Below are 21,370 nucleotides of genomic sequence, written 5' to 3'. Positions count from 1 at the left end.
GCCAGGTTGCCTAAAAGCAGTGGCTGCAACAAGTGTAAGCCTTGAGCAAAGTGAAGGAATGATAATGGGGTTTCCTGTAAAAGTGTATGTACCTCATTCAGTTGAAACTCTCCTTACCAGAAGTAAAACACAACACCTGTCGAGTAACAGGTTGACCAAATATGAAAAAGTTATTCTGGGATCAGATAATGTATCAATTGCGAGGTGTATTAATCTTAATCCCTCTCCACTTTTGCCAGATGGTGTTATCACTGAAATAAAAAATGAAGCTGATGTTGAACATGAGTGTTTGGATGTTTTGGAATACTGTACTAAACCTAGAGAAGACATTAAGGATGTGCATTTACCAGAATCAGACATTGTTTACTTTGTTGATGGCTCCTGTCTAAGAACAGATGAGGGCATTCTGAGAGCAGCATACTCAGTTTGCACAGTTTCAGAAGTAGTTGAGGGTTCAACTCTTGAAGGAATTCGTTCAGCTCAAGTGGCTAAATTAATTGGTTTAATTCGTGCATGTGAAAGAGCAAAAGGGAAAAATGTTACCATAGTGACTGATAGTCAGTATGGATATGGCGTAGTCCATGACTATGGCCAGCTCTGGTCTCAAAGAGGTTATTTAACTTCTGCGGGAACACCAATCAAAAAGGCAAAATCTATCAAGAGACTGATCGATGGCATTCAATTACCAGAGAAAATAGCTGTTGTTAATGCGGAGCACACAAGAAGGGTGAGGACTATATTACTAAAGGTAATTCCTTTGCAGACGAAACTGCACGTTACTGTGCGAAAAACAATTTTTCAATTAATCGAAAAAAAGAAAATGATCACGTTATGAACTCTCTTATGCTAATATCTGTAGTTGAAATATGGCAGGGAGTAAAAGATTTACAAGATGAGGCAAATGATGAAGCGAAAAACACATGGCTGTGGAGAAGTGTGGCTCGCTGGTTAGAGGAGGTAGACCTGGAAGCAGAGATCAGCCCGGGACCAGGGTTCAAATCCCGCCTCGGCGTCGTCTTGAGTCCTAAAATGTCCATGGACTCGACAATTCTCGCTCCGGTGCCTACTCGATTCACGGGTTCACACTCTGCAACTCTGGGCAATAGCTTGCTTAATCTCCACAACGGCCCCTCGTGACGGGATGCCTGGCTTTCACCTTGCGGATACCCTGCCGGGGTTATCTCACAGGGGAATACCAGGACGGGTTCCCTAAGCAAGCACTTAGAAACCGCTTGGTTATTTGCGCTATATAAATTCCTGTACATGGCTGAAAGAAGGTTGCAGACAGAGGGAGGAAGATGAGATTTGGGTTTACAAAGATGGCAGACCTGTTATGCCAAATTGCATGATTGCTGACATGGCACGAATGTACCATGGTCCAGGTCATTTAGGAAGAGATTAAATGATTAGAATGTTCGGGGAGACTTGGTATAATCCAAAATTAAGGATTATTGCGGTGTCACTTTGCCAAAGATGTTTGATCTACCTGCAAATCAATCCAAACAGAAAGACAGTTGTGAGCATAGGAACCATAGGAAGGGAGGGTGGTCCTTTTACCAGGTTGCAAATGGATTTCATTGACATGCCACCCCATAATAAGCTGAGATATGTACTTGTAATTGTCTGTCTGTTTTCAAGATGGGTGGAAGCATTCCCAACTCGTCACAATGACTCAGTTACTGTGGCAAAATTGCTCTTAAGGGAGATCATACCAAGGTACGGATTTCCAGTTACTATTGAAAGTGATCGCGGCACACACTTTGAAAACAGATTGCTAAAATTAATTTGTGAGGCCTTCAGCATAAAGCAAAAGCTACATTGTGCATACAGACTGGAAGCATCAGGCGTTGTTGAACAAATTAATGGCACAATTAAAAAAAGAATTGGAAAAATGTGCCTAGCTACAGGAATGAAGTGGACAGATGCACTTCCACTTGTTTTGATGTCTTTGAGGAGCACACCTGACAAAAAGACAGGTCTTAGCCCTCACGATATTCTCATGGGAAGAGTAATGAGACAGGCGTTTATACCAGTTGGAAAATTATTGCGCATAAATGAAAGTGCAATTATAGAGTATTGCAAACAGTTGTCTGACGTGGTAACTTCTGTATTCCATCAGGTAGGAACAGATGTGATTTCAAAAGAAAAGGAGCAGGCTCATGATCTGTTACCAGGAGACTGGGTCAGAACAAAAGTTCACCGGAGAAGAAACTGTTTAGTACCCAGGTGGCAAAAAGCAAGACAGGTGATATTAGTTACAACAAATGCAGTTAAATGCAAAGGTTTGAAAAGGTGGGTGCATGCAAGTCATACCATTCGTGTACCACCTCCTGATAATCCTGATGAGGATAGTGACGACATAACAACTGATTCAGACTCTGAAGAAGAACCTGAGAATCCAGATCTGGAAGATTCTGATGCGAATCAGGCATCGAATGAAAAAGATCTAGAGATTGTGATTCTATATTCAGAAGATAATTAAAATGTTCTAGAAAAAGAAACTGTTAAAGAAACTGTGTCAGAAGAGATTCAAGATCAGGAGACTATTGAAAAGCAGATTGAAAGCTCTGAAAGCAGGAACGAAAATTCTGAAACTGGGAAGTTAGAAGTAATTCCAGAAGAGGAGGAGGACGAATTACCAAGTACCAGCTACAGGGATGTTGTTCCTAACGGAGTGAAGCTGCCAAGTAAAGAAGTTCCTAGATATAGAATTGAAATCTATGAAACTGACTCCGACGAGAGTGATGAAGAATCTGAAATTAGAAAATTCAGAAAAAGAGCCTGGAAAGCTGAATGTAACGAAATTGAGCCTAAGAAGAAACTCTTGAGAAAAGGAGATAATTGGCCGAAAGAAAATCTAAAGTTCAAATTGGTGAACAAATCAAAGGAGCAGATTAACGAGATCTCAAGTCAAAAAGGTGATGCAGATAAAAAAGGTCAAGCAGGAAAGAAAATTGAAGTAATTAGCAGTAGGGGCAAAAGACCATTGAGACCAAATCAAAAGTACAAGTCCCCTGAGTGGACTTATATAATTATCCCACCAGTAGTGGAGATCAGTAGCAGTAGTCAGGAAGATTTGGAAGAAAACAGTATCAATGATTAGAAATAATTTTCTTTAGGTTGAGGTCTATTTTTGTCATATGGCTGAAGAAATTGTGTTAGGTGACACAAGGTCGAAGAAATTGTGTTAGCTGGAAAAACACTCTGATGTAAGACGCAAGGTCGAAGAAAAGCTGTTAGAGAGTTACTAAAAAAATTTAAAAAGGGGAGGTGTAATAGTACTACTATTTTAAAATTTTTATTTTAAGTAAAAACTTTGTAAAAAAAAAAAAAGATGCCTAGCTTGTTCTATCAAACAGGTCGTCTGGAGTACTATTATTCAGACTTTGATGACATTTTTGCAAATCTGAAAAATGTACATAGCCTAAACAAAGTTAGACCTGCTAAACAGATGAGGGAATTCTTTTTAGTGACTAATGAACTCACCTACGAATATGCTTACAAAAACAATTTAACCTGCAAAATGAGAGATGAAGAAAGGTCTTTTCTCAAGTTGGTTGAGGAGAGAAGGGCGGTTTACAAAAGAAATGAGATGCTGAAACAGACTAAATCTAAGTTTTGGCAGCTTGAGGAAGAGAAGCTCAATGGTGGAAATAGATATGCTGCTATTCATATAGATGATCCTGTTAGAGGGAAATTCTGTATTAGAAGAGACAACACGCTTTACGACAATTATTTTGTCGGTGCTAGCCAATGTGAGGACACTTATCGTATTGTAGGGGGTTGGGGATTTAAGGGTGGTAAAGATCCAATTTTCCCTGGAATTTATTTTGTTTGTGGGAACAAAGCATACTTTAGTCTCCCAGACCATTGGTATGGGACGTGCTACCTTGGTCTAGTTTTTCCTAAAATTTTTCATGTGGATAGAAATGGAGAAGGTTCATTTGAAATTGGCAAACACCTGAACAGGTACAAGAGAGAAAGCTTCTCTGAGATCATGGGAGATATATTCGGTGCAATAATTCCTATGGTGGGAATAACCCTGAATGCAATTAAAATTAGAAAGGTTTCTACAATTGTTGACAGATTGTCCACTGATACTGCAAGTGGTTTCCAATTAGGTAATACTGAACTTATTGCCACCAGAAGCATGGTTATGCAGAACCATCTTGCTTTAGACATTCTGCTAGCAAAAGAGGGAGGAGTCTGTGGGATTTTGCATGTTCAGCATTGCTGTACTTATATCCCAGACAAAAGCCAGAACATAGAGTTGCTTATAAAGAATATCACTGAATTTCACTCAGAAATAGAACCCATGGAAAGTGACAAGTTTTCAGAACGTTTGAGCAAAAGATTTGAGGCAATTGGGAAATGGTTTGCTGAAATTGGCAGTTCAATCATTGGCAAAGTACTTTATCCTGTTATAATCATTGTTATAGTGACACTTTTGTTAAAAATCAGTTGCATGATCCACAAGAGAAAGAAGCATGTGAGGGAAAAGAGAAGAATTTACGAACTCAGAAAGGCTCAGGAGAAGGAGATAGAAATGGAAGAATTTCGTAGGGCTCAATATGAGAGTTCCAGACAAACTGCTGAGACAGGAGTTTAGATTTACTAACACTGAGAGTGTTCATAATGTGACATTTCTAAAAGTAAAAATGTTGGTAACATTTTTGGGTTTTGTTTGGTGATTTAAAAATAACCAGATGAGGGAGTTGATGAAGCGAACTTGTAAAATGTATTATGTTTTCGTTTGCTGATTTGAACTTCCATAATTAATAATAATATTAATGAGTTTTGCATGTTTTTGTATTAATTCAACCTAGAATAATGTGCACCTTCATAAACACACAGGATTAACATTGGGTGCTCTTGTTGCATTTGTTGGAACGTTCAAATAATATATTAACTTTGTCTTTCCGTTTTGTCAACATTAACTGCGGCTGATTAAATGATAGCATGTGCTTATTTTTAAATGTGCTTTTGTTTATGTTGTGTCTTTTATGTGACAAAGTTTTGTTCATTTCTTGTGCTTAACCCCTTCCATGCTGATGACGGCCCCCATCCGTCATGCATTACGGTGCTCATGTGCTCATGACGGCTGGGGGCCGTCATAAACCCATTCACTCTTTAAAAGTCCAGCACAGCAGCAGAATCGGCCCAGCATGGAAGGGGTTAAAGCTAAATTAATGGGTTAACATTAGTGAAGGGGGTGGGTAACAGAATAATTTTCATTACTCAAATTAATTGATGTCATGTGTTGCGTTGTATAACTTTCTTTGCCAAGGACAGGACATAGCGGCGGAAAAGCTTGAGCTGAGGAAGCAACGAACTGTTTGTGAGATGCTGTCGGACTACTGACTCACGTAAGACAACTTTGAACTTTACATTTTCCCTTTAGATTTCCTTTAGGTTTCATTTAGTTTAGTTAGGGAATTAGGTTTTAAGGGATGAGACTCATTTTGCTTAAATACTTCTCATGCTGAATTGATTTGAACTGACAGTCTAATGTGCCTTTACTAATATTTTCATTACTCAAATTAATTGATGTCTTGTGTTTCCTTGCATACTAGAGTCTCGGTAAAGAGGCCTGTGGCCTATTCTAAAATGGATGTCCCCGAAGTCATGTCGTGAGGGGCCGAGCACAGCAAAGAATGAATAGAAGCTTTTTGTTCATAATCTTCTAAAAACAAATACGTGGAACTGAACTGTGCAGGATTTGCCTAGCGTTGTATAACTTTCTTTGCCAAGGACAGGACATAGCGGCGGAAAAGCTTGAGCTGAGGAAGCAACGAACTGTTGTTTAATAAAATGTTGCGAAGATCCTCGGAAGAGCTAGTGTCACACGTAGACAATGGACCAGGCCGCTTTTTAAAAATATGATTTTGAATGAGAAGGCAATGACTTCATGGACTGACGCCTGACAGCCAATCATTTTGCGAGATGGTTTGTTAATTGTATTCTTTTAGCTAGTTTTCGATAGAGAAAAGGTATAAAACTTGGCTCCTTGGGAGGAGCTTTGTTGGCTCGTTCCTGTGTTCGTGAGATGCTGTCAGACTACTGACTCACGTAAGACAACTTTGAACTTTACATTTTCCCTTTAGGTTTCCTTTAGGTTTCATTTAGTTTAGTTAGGGAATTAGGGTTTAGGGGATGAGACTCATTTTGCTTAAATACTTCTCATGCTGAATTGATTTGAACTGACAGTCTAATGTGCCTTTACTAAATAAAATGATGCTTATTAATTAAAGAATTAAAGAATTAATATTTTGAAAATGCTCTTTATTTGAAAATAAAGTTAATAAAATAGATTTTGAAATGACAAGCTGGTCTTAGTTATTTCGAGACAAGTTACCATTAGTTAATCAATTGCCTAGGTGTTGACTTAATTAAATGTACATTTATAAGAATGACAAAGATAAACTGCAGTTGTAAATAAATATAAATAGCATAAGTAAATGGTTTGATTAATTAGGTCACATGATTCAGTTGGTCAATTCTTGTCTCAGTCATTTATGGGCCTAGAGTTGAATTTGTGAATAATGGTGAGTATCGTGGTGTAGAGTTGTGCATATGAGACAGAATTTCCTTTGGCCCGCTGGATGAATTCTCTGGTAGCAGAGTTCGGTTACTATGGTAACTGACATGTTACATGGTAATTACATTGGATACATGTTTAACAACATGTTATGGTTTGTCTAGTTGTTATATGTAGTCGAAAGGTTTTTTCCAGCAGTGTGAAAATTCCTGGTTAAGTGCCGGCAGAGTAGTTTGACAGGTGAAGTTACACAGTTCATTTGTTCTGTTTCAAATTAGTGGTACTGATATATCACTAGTGTTGTGGATGTACAGCACAAATTTAGGGATTTTTAGGTATGACGGGTTGTATGTATAGTGAGGTTTGCCTATGAAATTGTAGCTCTGAGTATAGGGACTAGGAGCCCATTTTAAAACTTGCTGCGAAAAGAGTAGTAGGATTTTTCCGAGCTTGAGTGAAGGGTAAGGAAGCGTCGTCTATTCTTACTGGTGATTGTGGATTTCTATTGGTTGGTTAGAGTCCTGCCAAAGATTTCATTTATACATGGACAGGGCTTTCCGTTTTGAATGCGAAAGATTGATTTTGTGAAAATAGCGTTGTCTATTTCACGAGAGTGAAAACTTGAATGTCTGGTAAAACTATCACTTTGTTTAGCGAAATGGACAAATGGTTTGTTTTTCTGCAGTTATTAACTGAAGTTCATTGAGAAGAATTGTTTTAAAATGGCGTTGTGAAAATATTTTGTGAAGGGGGTAAGTTTGTGGAGCGGAGACAGCGAAGCAGCAGCGGCAGTATACGTCACAGGATTCGCGCTGCGATTGGTCGACATATGTCACAGCAAGCGCACTGATTGGTTCACGTGACGAAAATGAGCTGTTAGCTGATTGGTTCTTTCTGAAAACAGTATTTTCATTGGCTGAGCAAGGTAGTGACGTGGCTTAACCTGATTGGTTTGTTGGTGAGTTTCGCGCATGGATTGGCTAGAGTAGCGGAACAACAAGGAAATACTTACGATCTTTTCTAAATTAAACAGAATAGTTTTAAATCATGAGTTATTGGTACGATAAAGAGGAAAAGAAGCCTTCATGGTTTCAGAAATTTAAAAATGTATTCAACCCCGATAAGAAAATTGAAACGCGTGGTGGAAAATTACTTCATAAGTATAAAACACCCGCAGCATATATGGAAGGAGAATATGGTTATCATGCTGTTCTCTGGTTTGAAAATTGGATGCAATATACCAAGGATGATGGTGTATTAGTGTGGCCAGAAGACGGATCATTTAATGTTAAAGTTTTGAAAAACTTGAGAGAAAAACTGATGGCTCTCACGCCAAAGCCCAGACCCACTCAATTTGAAGCTTTAGTTGAATGGGAAATTGAAATGATGGAACTTGAACGAGAAAGCAGGGGAATATCAAGAGGTCCAAAATTAAATATAAATAGGGAAACACATCAAGATAGAGTGCGTCGTTGGAGAAAAGCAGACATGTATGATGGTTTGTACCCAGTTCGAGAAATGGTTGTTGAAACATCAGGTCAAAAGAATACCTGAAAGAAAGGTCATCTTGATGAAGAATTAGATGATGCAGTTTTGGAAGAAATTCTTACTAATCCACCACCTTTTCAGCCAAGCTGTTCACAGTCTACCCCGAGAGGTTCTTCAGGAATTTCTCCTAATGCACCTCCTAGGGATGTTGATGAAAATTCACCCAGATTTTTGAGATTACCTGAATGGGTAAGGTCAACAAGTAAATCTAATACCCCAAGAGAAAGCAGAAATTACCCAGAAATTTCAGAACTGAAAAACAATTTCCGAAAAATGATAAAAGAGCAGAAGTACTTGAAAATATACCAAACATGTCAGAATATTTAAAAGCAAAAGGAGAATGAATTCAGCAATTAACAAAAGGGATGGAAGGAGTAACGGTACCAGTAACAATTGGTCCTGTTGTACCAGTCTTTGAGCAAGGTGAAAATAGACATTCAGCTCTGACTATTCCATTTAATGCGGAAATTCAGAAAGTGGCAGAAAATTTTATTCAGAATTATCAGAAATCCATCGAGATAAAACAATACCAAATTTAACTTTTAATCAAAGTTTGTCAAATGGTCTGACACCATCAGCTGCAGGATCTGATTCTGTGTATTTAGAAAGGACCATGAGCAAAACAGATTTACCACAGATTCCACAAGTTCCTGAGTCTAAACAACTTGATGTTGCAAAATTAAAAGCAGATTTAGAAGAATTAATTATTGGCACAATTGGAACTGACTGTTTAAAGCAATATCAGGATGATGAACTGTTATATATCTGCAAAAGTATACAATGGAAAATGAAAAACAAATATGATCAATTTGAAGGAGTGGCTGCTGAATTAGATATAGATTTGAGTCGATAAAAGCAATTGCAAACACATTACAGAGTGGATTTTTCTAAGATATTGAAAACCTGAATACCACAGGCAGAATAACTCATGTAAAAGAGTTAATTGTGTTTTTAAAAAGATTGGGTGAATTAAGCAAATGGAGAGTTAAATGGATAAAGAAAAGAGAAGAAGAAAAAAGAGAAAGAGGAGAAGTCATAAATGAGTTTCCTATGAGGGAAATAGCTGGCGGAGGTTATGTTCATGTTCCATGGAAAAGACAGGACAGTTTGCTCTTTACGAATGATTTACCTCGGCTGAGAGAAAAGCCAGTAGAATGGTATTGTCAGGTAGACAGATTTATAAAAGTTTCAAAGGTTCTGTGGATTGATCTTGATGGTTTCTTTGACATTGTTGTCCCATCAGATCTTTGGACAGAATGTAACATTTCTGTAGGTTGGCCCAGAGAAGAACCAGCTCGAAATAAAATAACAGGTGCTCCTTCAGCCGATGTCATGGATTTCTATGGCAAAGTAATTGTGTGGCTGAAAAACAAGATTCCTCCAAAAGAAGTGGATTGGGGTAAAATTGACAGAACAAACCAAGAACCAAAATAATCAGTTCATTCCTTTTACGAAAGATTACTGCTGGTATTTAAACAATACAGTGGCTATGAAAAATTAAGTGAAAAGCATATGAGCCACTTCATTTACAGATTTGTTTATGGCTTAACACCTGAAATTGGTGAAATGATTAGAAACTGAATTGTCGTCTCGCAATCACTTACAGTTGATGATATCCTGAGAAAAGCAAAATACTGCAGCGATGAGATAGATGCTAAACAGAAAAAGCTTAAAGAAAAGGCAATGTGGGCACAAGTGAAGGTAGCTGAAAAGCAAATAGCAACCTTAGAAAATAAAAATGTTCAGCAGAATCAAGGCAAATTTAAGGGAAACTTTGTAAATAAAACAAAATTTATTGTAAATATTGAAGAGCTTAAACAGAAGCTCCCATGTTTTAATTGCGGTGAGATTGGACACTGGAAGCGAGAGTGTAAGAATCCGCCCAGAAATTCTAAAAATTCATCATTAAATCCACAGATGCAGAATGAGATAAATCAGCAGCAACTGCTACAGCGATAGTTAAATGAAATAAGTCAGCAGCAACAGCTACAGCGACAGTTAGTGAATCAGCAGAGTCATTTGAATCAGCAAAGCCAAATTCCACAGCCACCTCTTCCAAATTGTATGAATGCACAGAGATTCAGTCCTGAGACGGGATTCTGCGGAGCTGAGCAGGTAAACAAATCGCAAAGAGTGAATGTGTCGAACGTCTCTCAACAATTTTGGCTAAAAGAAAATGAGAGCAGTGACTCAGAAGATTACTCATGATGGTGCCTGAGAGAGGAAGAAGAGTGTGTGCTTGGAGCCACTCTTGAGGTAGATCAGTCAGGTCCATTTGTAAATGGTAAAGTGAATGATGTAGAAATCACTTTTCTTGTGGACACTGGTGCTACCCGTTCTACTGTTAGAACAGTGGAAATTGAAAATCTTCCTCTCTCGGGTGAGTCAATCCAGGTTGTCAGTTTAGCAAATCAACAACTTAAAACAGATTTGACAGAACCAGTTAATATAGAAATTGGAAATTACAAAGACAAATACAGATTTGTTGTCTGTAACATCAGTCCCGTTAACCTATTAGGTCGGGATTTGTTGTGTAAAATGAATTGTAAAATATATTGCTCACCGGATGATATTGAGCTTCAGACCTTAAAAGAAGATGGTCTGTATAAATTAACAATGCTAATGGTTGAAGAGCAAAACAAACTGTTTCCTGCCTTTGATAAAAACAATTTGCCAGAAGAACTGAAAGAGGCAGTTAATCCTAAAATTTGGGATTTAACTGGTGATGGAATGGGTTTAATGAAACATGTGGACCCAGTAAAAATTACTGTAAAGCAAGGAATAGATGTTCCAAACATTCCCCAGTAAAAATGAAAGCTGAAACTATTGAGGGTGTCATTCCTGTAATTGAAAAATTCATTAAGGAAGGTGTTTTAAAAGAAATCGAGAGCAGCTCATGTAATTCACCGATTATGGGAATTAAAAAGCCTAACGGAACTTACAGAATAGTTCAGGACCTGAGAAAGGTTAACCAAATTGTTGTTCCTTGCTGTCCAGTTGTACCAAACCCAGCACTAATTCTATATCAGATTCCGCATGATGCAGAATGGTACATGGTCATTGACCTGTGTAATGCCTTCTTTACAGTTCCACTGCATCAAGAAAGCCAACAAATTTTTGCGTTCAGATTCCAAAATCGTATTTTAGCATGGTGTTGTATACCTCAAGGGTATACTGAGAGTCCATCTATCTTTAATCAGTTGTTAAAGAAGTCTTTGGAAGATTTAGAGTTGCCTGGAAAATCAACATTGGTCTAGTATATTGATGACCTCCTTGTGGCTGCAAAAACACGAGAAAATTGTGTAACAGACACCATTACACTTTTGAATCGATTAGCAGATGAGGGACATAAAGTGTCACCTGCAAAACTACAGTTTTGCAAACAAGAAGTAAAATACCTTGGTCACAGAATTGCAAAAGGAATCAGACAAGTGACAATTGAGAGAATAAAAATTATTCGAGCAATACAACCTCCAACAACACAGAGACAGGTCAGAATGTTTCTAGGAATGGTTGGATATTGTCGCCAATGGATTAGTGGATTTTCAGTAATTGCGAAACCACTACAAAGATTGACAAAAGCAGACATAAAAGACCCAATTACTTTGACAAAAACAGAATTAGAGGCTTTTGAAAAGCTAAAGAGAAGTCTGTGTGAAGCTCCAGCTTTGGGAATGCCAGACTATGATAAGGAGTTTGAGCTGTACTGCAGTGAAAGGGAAGGTTGTGCATTATCAGTTCTGATTCAGAGATATGGAAAAATGAGAAAGCCAATAGCTTACTTTTCATCTGTTCTTGATCCTGTTGCGAAAGCATTGCCAGGTTGCCTAAAAGCAGTGGCTGCAACAAGTGTAAGCCTTGAGCAAAGTGAAGGAATGATAATGGGGTTTCCTGTAAAAGTGTATGTACCTCATTCAGTTGAAACTCTCCTTACCAGAAGTAAAACACAACACCTGTCGAGTAACAGGTTGACCAAATATGAAAAAGTTATTCTGGGATCAGATAATGTATCAATTGCGAGGTGTATTAATCTTAATCCCTCTCCACTTTTGCCAGATGGTGTTATCACTGAAATAAAAAATGAAGCTGATGTTGAACATGAGTGTTTGGATGTTTTGGAATACTGTACTAAACCTAGAGAAGACATTAAGGATGTGCATTTACCAGAATCAGACATTGTTTACTTTGTTGATGGCTCCTGTCTAAGAACAGATGAGGGCATTCTGAGAGCAGCATACTCAGTTTGCACAGTTTCAGAAGTAGTTGAGGGTTCAACTCTTGAAGGAATTCGTTCAGCTCAAGTGGCTAAATTAATTGGTTTAATTCGTGCATGTGAAAGAGCAAAAGGGAAAAAGGTTACCATAGTGACTGATAGTCAGTATGGATATGGCGTAGTCCATGACTATGGCCAGCTCTGGTCTCAAAGAGGTTATTTAACTTCTGCGGGAACACCAATCAAAAAGGCAAAATCTATCAAGAGACTGATCGATGGCATTCAATTACCAGAGAAAATAGCTGTTGTTAATGCGGAGCACACAAGAAGGGTGAGGACTATATTACTAAAGGTAATTCCTTTGCAGACGAAACTGCACGTTACTGTGCGAAAAACAATTTTTCAATTAATCGAAAAAAAGAAAATGATCACGTTATGAACTCTCTTATGCTAATATCTGTAGTTGAAATATGGCAGGGAGTAAAAGATTTACAAGATGAGGCAAATGATGAAGCGAAAAACACATGGCTGTGGAGAAGTGTGGCTCGCTGGTTAGAGGAGGTAGACCTGGAAGCAGAGATCAGCCCGGGACCAGGGTTCAAATCCCGCCTCGGCGTCGTCTTGAGTCCTAAAATGTCCATGGACTCGACAATTCTCGCTCCGGTGCCTACTCGATTCACGGGTTCACACTCTGCAACTCTGGGCAATAGCTTGCTTAATCTCCACAACGGCCCCTCGTGACGGGATGCCTGGCTTTCACCTTGCGGATACCCTGCCGGGGTTATCTCACAGGGGAATACCAGGACGGGTTCCCTAAGCAAGCACTTAGAAACCGCTTGGTTATTTGCGCTATATAAATTCCTGTACATGGCTGAAAGAAGGTTGCAGACAGAGGGAGGAAGATGAGATTTGGGTTTACAAAGATGGCAGACCTGTTATGCCAAATTGCATGATTGCTGACATGGCACGAATGTACCATGGTCCAGGTCATTTAGGAAGAGATTAAATGATTAGAATGTTCGGGGAGACTTGGTATAATCCAAAATTAAGGATTATTGCGGTGTCACTTTGCCAAAGATGTTTGATCTACCTGCAAATCAATCCAAACAGAAAGACAGTTGTGAGCATAGGAACCATAGGAAGGGAGGGTGGTCCTTTTACCAGGTTGCAAATGGATTTCATTGACATGCCACCCCATAATAAGCTGAGATATGTACTTGTAATTGTCTGTCTGTTTTCAAGATGGGTGGAAGCATTCCCAACTCGTCACAATGACTCAGTTACTGTGGCAAAATTGCTCTTAAGGGAGATCATACCAAGGTACGGATTTCCAGTTACTATTGAAAGTGATCGCGGCACACACTTTGAAAACAGATTGCTAAAATTAATTTGTGAGGCCTTCAGCATAAAGCAAAAGCTACATTGTGCATACAGACCGGAAGCATCAGGCGTTGTTGAACAAATTAATGGCACAATTAAAAAAAGAATTGGAAAAATGTGCCTAGCTACAGGAATGAAGTGGACAGATGCACTTCCACTTGTTTTGATGTCTTTGAGGAGCACACCTGACAAAAAGACAGGTCTTAGCCCTCACGATATTCTCATGGGAAGAGTAATGAGACAGGCGTTTATACCAGTTGGAAAATTATTGCGCATAAATGAAAGTGCAATTATAGAGTATTGCAAACAGTTGTCTGACGTGGTAACTTCTGTATTCCATCAGGTAGGAACAGATGTGATTTCAAAAGAAAAGGAGCAGGCTCATGATCTGTTACCAGGAGACTGGGTCAGAACAAAAGTTCACCGGAGAAGAAACTGTTTAGTACCCAGGTGGCAAAAAGCAAGACAGGTGATATTAGTTACAACAAATGCAGTTAAATGCAAAGGTTTGAAAAGGTGGGTGCATGCAAGTCATACCATTCGTGTACCACCTCCTGATAATCCTGATGAGGATAGTGACGACATAACAACTGATTCAGACTCTGAAGAAGAACCTGAGAATCCAGATTCTGAAGATCGAAAGAAAGTCGACATCTGGAAGATTCTGATGCGAATCAGGCATCGAATGAAAAAGATCTAGAGATTGTGATTCTATATTCAGAAGATAATTAAAATGTTCTAGAAAAAGAAACTGTTAAAGAAACTGTGTCAGAAGAGATTCAAGATCAGGAGACTATTGAAAAGCAGATTGAAAGCTCTGAAAGCAGGAACGAAAATTCTGAAACTGGGAAGTTAGAAGTAATTCCAGAAGAGGAGGAGGACGAATTACCAAGTACCAGCTACAGGGATGTTGTTCCTAACGGAGTGAAGCTGCCAAGTAAAGAAGTTCCTAGATATAGAATTGAAATCTATGAAACTGACTCCGACGAGAGTGATGAAGAATCTGAAATTAGAAAATTCAGAAAAAGAGCCTGGAAAGCTGAATGTAACGAAATTGAGCCTAAGAAGAAACTCTTGAGAAAAGGAGATAATTGGCCGAAAGAAAATCTAAAGTTCAAATTGGTGAACAAATCAAAGGAGCAGATTAACGAGATCTCAAGTCAAAAAGGTGATGCAGATAAAAAAGGTCAAGCAGGAAAGAAAATTGAAGTAATTAGCAGTAGGGGCAAAAGACCATTGAGACCAAATCAAAAGTACAAGTCCCCTGAGTGGACTTATATAATTATCCCACCAGTAGTGGAGATCAGTAGCAGTAGTCAGGAAGATTTGGAAGAAAACAGTATCAATGATTAGAAATAATTTTCTTTAGGTTGAGGTCTATTTTTGTCATAAGGCTGAAGAAATTGTGTTAGGTGACACAAGGTCGAAGAAATTGTGTTAGCTGGAAAAACACTCTGATGTAAGACGCAAGGTCGAAGAAAAGCTGTTAGAGAGTTACTAAAAAAATTTAAAAAGGGGAGGTGTAATAGTACTACTATTTTAAAATTTTTATTTTAAGTAAAAACTTTGTAAAAACAAAAAAAGAAGCCTAGCTTGTTCTATCAAACAGGTCGTCTGGAGTACTATTATTCAGACTTTGATGACATTTTTGCAAATCTGAAAGATGTACATAGCCTAAACAAAGTTAGACCTGCTAAACAGATGAGGGAATTCTTTTTAGTGACTAATGAACTCACCTACGAATATGCTTACAAAAACAATTTAACCTGCAAAATGAGAGATGAAGAAAGGTCTTTTCTCAAGTTGGTTGAGGAGAGAAGGGCGGTTTACAAAAGAAATGAGATGCTGAAACAGACTAAATCTAAGTTTTGGCAGCTTGAGGACGAGAAGCTCAATGGTGGAAATAGATATGCTGCTATTCATATAGATGATCCTGTTAGAGGGAAATTCTGTATTAGAAGAGACAACACGCTTTACGACAATTATTTTGTCGGTGCTAGCCAATGTGAGGACACTTATCGTATTGTAGGGGGTTGGGGATTTAAGGGTGGTAAAGATCCAATTTTCCCTGGAATTTATTTTGTTTGTGGGAACAAAGCATACTTTAGTCTCCCAGACCATTGGTATGGGACGTGCTACCTTGGTCTAGTTTTTCCTAAAATTTTTCATGTGGATAGAAATGGAGAAGGTTCATTTGAAATTGGCAAACACCTGAACAGGTACAAGAGAGAAAGCTTCTCTGAGATCATGGGAGATATATTCGGTGCAATAATTCCTATGGTGGGAATAACCCTGAATGCAATTAAAATGAGAAAGGTTTCTACAATTGTTGACAGATTGTCCACTGATACTGCAAGTGGTTTCCAATTAGGTAATACTGAACTTATTGCCACCAGAAGCATGGTTATGCAGAACCATCTTGCTTTAGACATTCTGCTAGCAAAAGAGGGAGGAGTCTGTGGGATTTTGCATGTTCAGCATTGCTGTACTTATATCCCAGACAAAAGCCAGAACATAGAGTTGCTTATAAAGAATATCACTGAATTTCACTCAGAAATAGAACCCATGGAAAGTGACAAGTTTTCAGAACGTTTGAGCAAAAGATTTGAGGCAATTGGGAAATGGTTTGCTTAAATTGGCAGTTCAATCATTGGCAAAGTACTTTATCCTGTTATAATCATTGTTATAGTGACACTTTTGTTAAAAATCAGTTGCATGATCCACAAGAGAAAGAAGCATGTGAGGGAAAAGAGAAGAATTTACGAACTCAGAAAGGCTCAGGAGAAGGAGATAGAAATGGAAGAATTTCGTAGGGCTCAATATGAGAGTTCCAGACAAACTGCTGAGACAGGAGTTTAGATTTACTAACACTGAGAGTGTTCATAATGTGACATTTCTAAAAGTAAAAATGTTGGTAACATTTTTGGGTTTTGTTTGGTGATTTAAAAATAACCAGATGAGGGAGTTGATGAAGCGAACTTGTAAAATGTATTATGTTTTCGTTTGCTGATTTGAACTTCCATAATTAATAATAATATTAATGAGTTTTGCATGTTTTTGTATTAATTCAACCTAGAATAATGTGCACCTTCATAAACACACAGGATTAACATTGGGTGCTCTTGTTGCATTTGTTGGAACGTTCAAATAATATATTAACTTTGTCTTTCCGTTTTGTCAACATTAACTGCGGCTGATTAAATGATAGCATGTGCTTATTTTTAAATGTGCTTTTGTTTATGTTGTGTCTTTTATGTGACAAAGTTTTGTTCATTTCTTGTGCTTAAAGCTAGGTAACATAAATTAATGGGTTAACATTAGTGAAGGGGGTGGGTAACAGAATAATTTTCATTACTCAAATTAATTGATGTCATGTGTTTCCTTGCATACTAGAGTCTCGGTAAAGAGGCCTGTGGCCTATTCTAAAATGGATGTCCCCGAAGCCCTGTCGTGATGGGCCATGCACAGTAAAGAATGAATAGAAGCTTTTTTTTTCATAATCTTCGAAAAACAAATACGTGGAACTGAACTGTGCAGGATGTGCCTAGCGTTGTATAACTTTCTTTGCCAAGGACAGGACATAGCGGCGGAAAAGCTTGAGCTGAGGAAGCAACGAACTGTTCGTGAGATGCTGTCGGACTACTGACTCACGTAAGACAACTTTGAACTTTACATTTTCCCTTTAGATTTCCTTTAGGTTTCATTTAGTTTAGTTAGGGAATTAGGTTTTAAGGGATGAGACTCATTTTGCTTAAATACTTCTCATGCTGAATTGATTTGAACTGACAGTCTAATGTGCCTTTACTAAATAAAATGATGCTTATTAATTAAAGAATTAAAGAATTAATATTTTGAAAATGCTCTTTATTTGAAAATAAAGTTAATAAAACAGATTTTGAAATGACAAGCTGGTCTTAGTTATTTCGAGACAAGTTGTCATTAGTTAATCCATTGCCTAGGTGTTGATTTAATTAAATGTACATTTATAAGAATGACAAAGATAAACTGCAGTTGTATATAAATATAAATAGCATAAGTAAATGGTTTGATTAATTAGGTCACATGATTCAGTTGGTCAATTCTTGTCTCAGTCATTTATGGGCCTAGTGTTGAATTTGTGAATAATGGTGAGTATCGTGGTGTAGAGTTGTGCATATGAGACAGAATTTCCTTTGGCCTGCTGGATCACACCCCTTCAACGCAAAGTGCTGCGTGTGAAGGGGCCATATTTACAAGGACAGGGAAAGCTACACAGGGTGACTTTTTCTGTCCTTGTAAATATGGAGGAGCCCCCTGCGCCACAAGTACATCTGAAAAGTGACGTACTGGTGGCGCAGGGGGAATGTAAATCTGCCCAGATGTACAAACGTTACTGCTTTTAAAAAAAGAGGATCAAAAGAATAGGGATGCATGGACACTTCATACTAGAATATCTCCGGGCAGGAGTTTGCAATACACCTGGACTCTTTGTACAAATAAAATAATTATTACAGCTCTGGTCCATGATAGCAAACCGGTGCTCTAGGGACTTCATGATGTGATTTGTGGAAACGGCAAATGAATTAGCTCTAACCTTATTAAACGTACTAAAAGAGTTAGAAGAAAAAAAATCAATGAAGCTAATGCGTTAGAAGAAGCAAAGAAAACACTAGAAGCAGTCCAGAAGGAAATGTCATCTTGCTCATATTTATTAACAAGGAAAACTGACAAGGTTAAAAAAGAGGTAAGATTCACAACCAAAGAAAGAACATATCCTTATTTAAATGAGAAAGTCTACAGTCAGAATAATTATCAGGAGGATGATGGAAGTGAACATAAACAAAATTGAAAGGTAATTACCTTTTTGGCCACATTCAATTTGGACAATGAAAGTTGCTCCTATCATTTGGATAATGAAGGTAAAGGACCGCCTATGAAGCAGCCCAGCCTACAGGCCAACATTGTTTATCCAGGCAAGGGGTCAGGAGGCGCCCTTTGAGACTCAGATATCAGCCCAGATACAGGGGTCAACTTCAGCAAAACAACAACCAGTATCTGGTCACCAGGAATGGCCAATTCTGGAGACCCTAACTCAAATCACTATATTCAACCTTTCGAGTAAAAGGATGGGACCTGTTGTGGACTCCTTGCTATCTAAAGGTTTATCGTTCATCCCCAACACTAAACCAAATGTGTTTGAGCTCTTTCAGGATGTATTGGCACTTTTTTGAAAAATCCGGCTTGAAAATGTATTTCTGAACCATGAGACCTCGGTTAATATCAATACCTCAGACAACATCTCTGGATTAAATCTACCCGCCACCTTTACAGGTAGGTACAGAGGTCTCTATATATGAGAATATCAAATACCAAAGACTGAAAGCCCGTACACGCTATATACCACACACTCCTCATAATGTAGAACTAGAAGAAATGCAAGCTCTAACATAACTGAGCATGAATAAATTAGTCATGATTAAAAATGGTGACAAAGGTGGAGGGATAGTAATTTTAGGTAATAACCAATATGTTAGTAAAATGACTGAACTTCTGAACAATCAAGCCCACTACTCCCCTGTTCAAATAGATCCCACCACTAAAGTGAAATTGAAAATTCAACAGCTCACAATGAGAGCCTTGACAAATGGCGATATATGTGGAAAGGAATAAGACTATCTCAATGTGAACAATCAAAAAATGGCATGCATATATGGTATCCCTAAGATCCATAATACTGAGGCTGATCCAGCATACTGTACCATAGTGACTACAATAGGATCAGCCACAGAGCCATTATGCAAATAAGTAGATTCTATTTTACGTCCTTATGTATCCAAAATAAAATCATACATTCAGGACACCATGGCCATTATTAGGAAGGTTGAAGGCCATCCTTATACTAGAAATCAACAAATCCTAGTTACCTTAGACCATGGGTACTCACAAACCTTTGCTGAGTGGTCGCATGTAAAGGCCGCATGCAAGCGCCCCCTGGGATGTACTTTGAGTATTATGGCCTTAGACATTGAATCCCTCTATTACAATATCCCTCAACAACAGGCTATTGAGGCAGTCAGCTGGTTTATGAGGCTTCACAATGTACAAGGTCCACGCATGTACATCATTCAATGTTTACATGTGGTCCTTGAAGAGAATACTTTTGAATTTGGGGGTGACCGCTATAAACAAATCACAGCTGTCATCATCTGGGCCTCTTGTGCCCCCACAGTAGCCAATATTTATATGGCAAGATATTAACACTAGTTCATTTATAACTAAGTGGCACCTTTTTTTGAATCTGTAACCCATTGTGTAAGATTCATTGATGATATTTTCTTCATATGGACTGGGATTATGGACACCCTAGAGGAGTTTTGTGAATTCGCTGAACCTGTGCAATTTGAAAATGAAATTCACACCGCACAAGAGTTGTAAGCAGATAGAGTTTTTGGATATTCTGATACGACACAATAATGACTTGCTGAAGGTGGACTTTTATGTGAAACCAACAGTTAAAAACACATTACTCCTCTTTGATAGGTTCTACCCTGGAGCTTAAAAGCAAAGCATTCTCTTTGGACAGATCCTAAGGCTCCATAGGAATTGCACAAATCTGTCTGATTATGACCTAAGAGATAACGATATGAAAGAAAAGTTCATTGTGAGAGGATACCCCAAACGCTTAGTATGAGAAGCATTCAAGAGAGTACATTTTTATGTAGAGATCATCTCCTACATAATACCCAAAGGTCTAAAAATGAATAATTGGTATGTGTCACCCGACACTCAGCCCTAAATGAGAAGGTCAGACAGATCATTTGTGCTAGTTGGCAAATTCTGAAAAAGAGCGGTGAAAAAAATGAGAATATTCCCAGTCCCTTGTTTGCCCACAGACGAACAGGAATATAAAAGATCTGGTTTTACTTTCCCGTCTGCCAACAAAACCAATTGGATCCAATCATCTATTTTGGGAGAAAATACAGCTATACGAATCTTTGAATGTAAGTAAGGCATGCAATATGGCCATGGGGACAACCATTCTCACTTTGAAAATGCGCACAGTACACAATAAACCTAAAAACCTTTACCAACTGAAAAACCAAGAATGCAGTGTACTTATTGTTATGTCCCTGTGGGTTAGGTTAGGTGGGAGAAACAGCCCGTCCCATTGTGACCTGACTCACAGAACATCACTCGGCCATCTGTACTAATAAGACAACCTTGATTACCAACATAAACCTGAGGACATCTGTTGGATCACCCTTGGAAAAATTATGATTAAAGAAGGATGCGACCCCACAGAGATATGTAAGATAAGGGAAGTATACTGAATTTGTACCTTGGATACACATAAACAAGGGTTGAACAATGAAATTCCATGAGAGAATGCAATTCAAATATAGTGCAGGCTAACTTTGGCTTTTTAGATCTGTTGCGTACATCTATAATGAGTCCTCTAATTAGTCGCCTTAGCCTAGATGTGATTAGGTATTAGCAACAATTAGACAGCCACCCTTAGCACACCATAGGCATATCTACTGCAAGGCGGGACTTCTGTTGTGACGGGGTCTGCTGCTTGCCAGTAGAGCCCCTTACATCTTGCGAATCACAGGGCATTCTGAACGTTATTATCATTAGACTCTTGGCCAGTTCCAACATGGCCAAACTAATATAGCATCAGGGTGTTTGTTCTTACTCCCATGCTGGCGGTG

Source organism: Lissotriton vulgaris, chromosome 2_1, assembly GCF_964263255.1.
Source record: "Lissotriton vulgaris chromosome 2_1, aLisVul1.2, whole genome shotgun sequence".
NCBI classification, from domain to species: Eukaryota; Metazoa; Chordata; class Amphibia; order Caudata; family Salamandridae; genus Lissotriton; species Lissotriton vulgaris.
Note: the sequence above shows the minus strand (reverse complement) of the source record.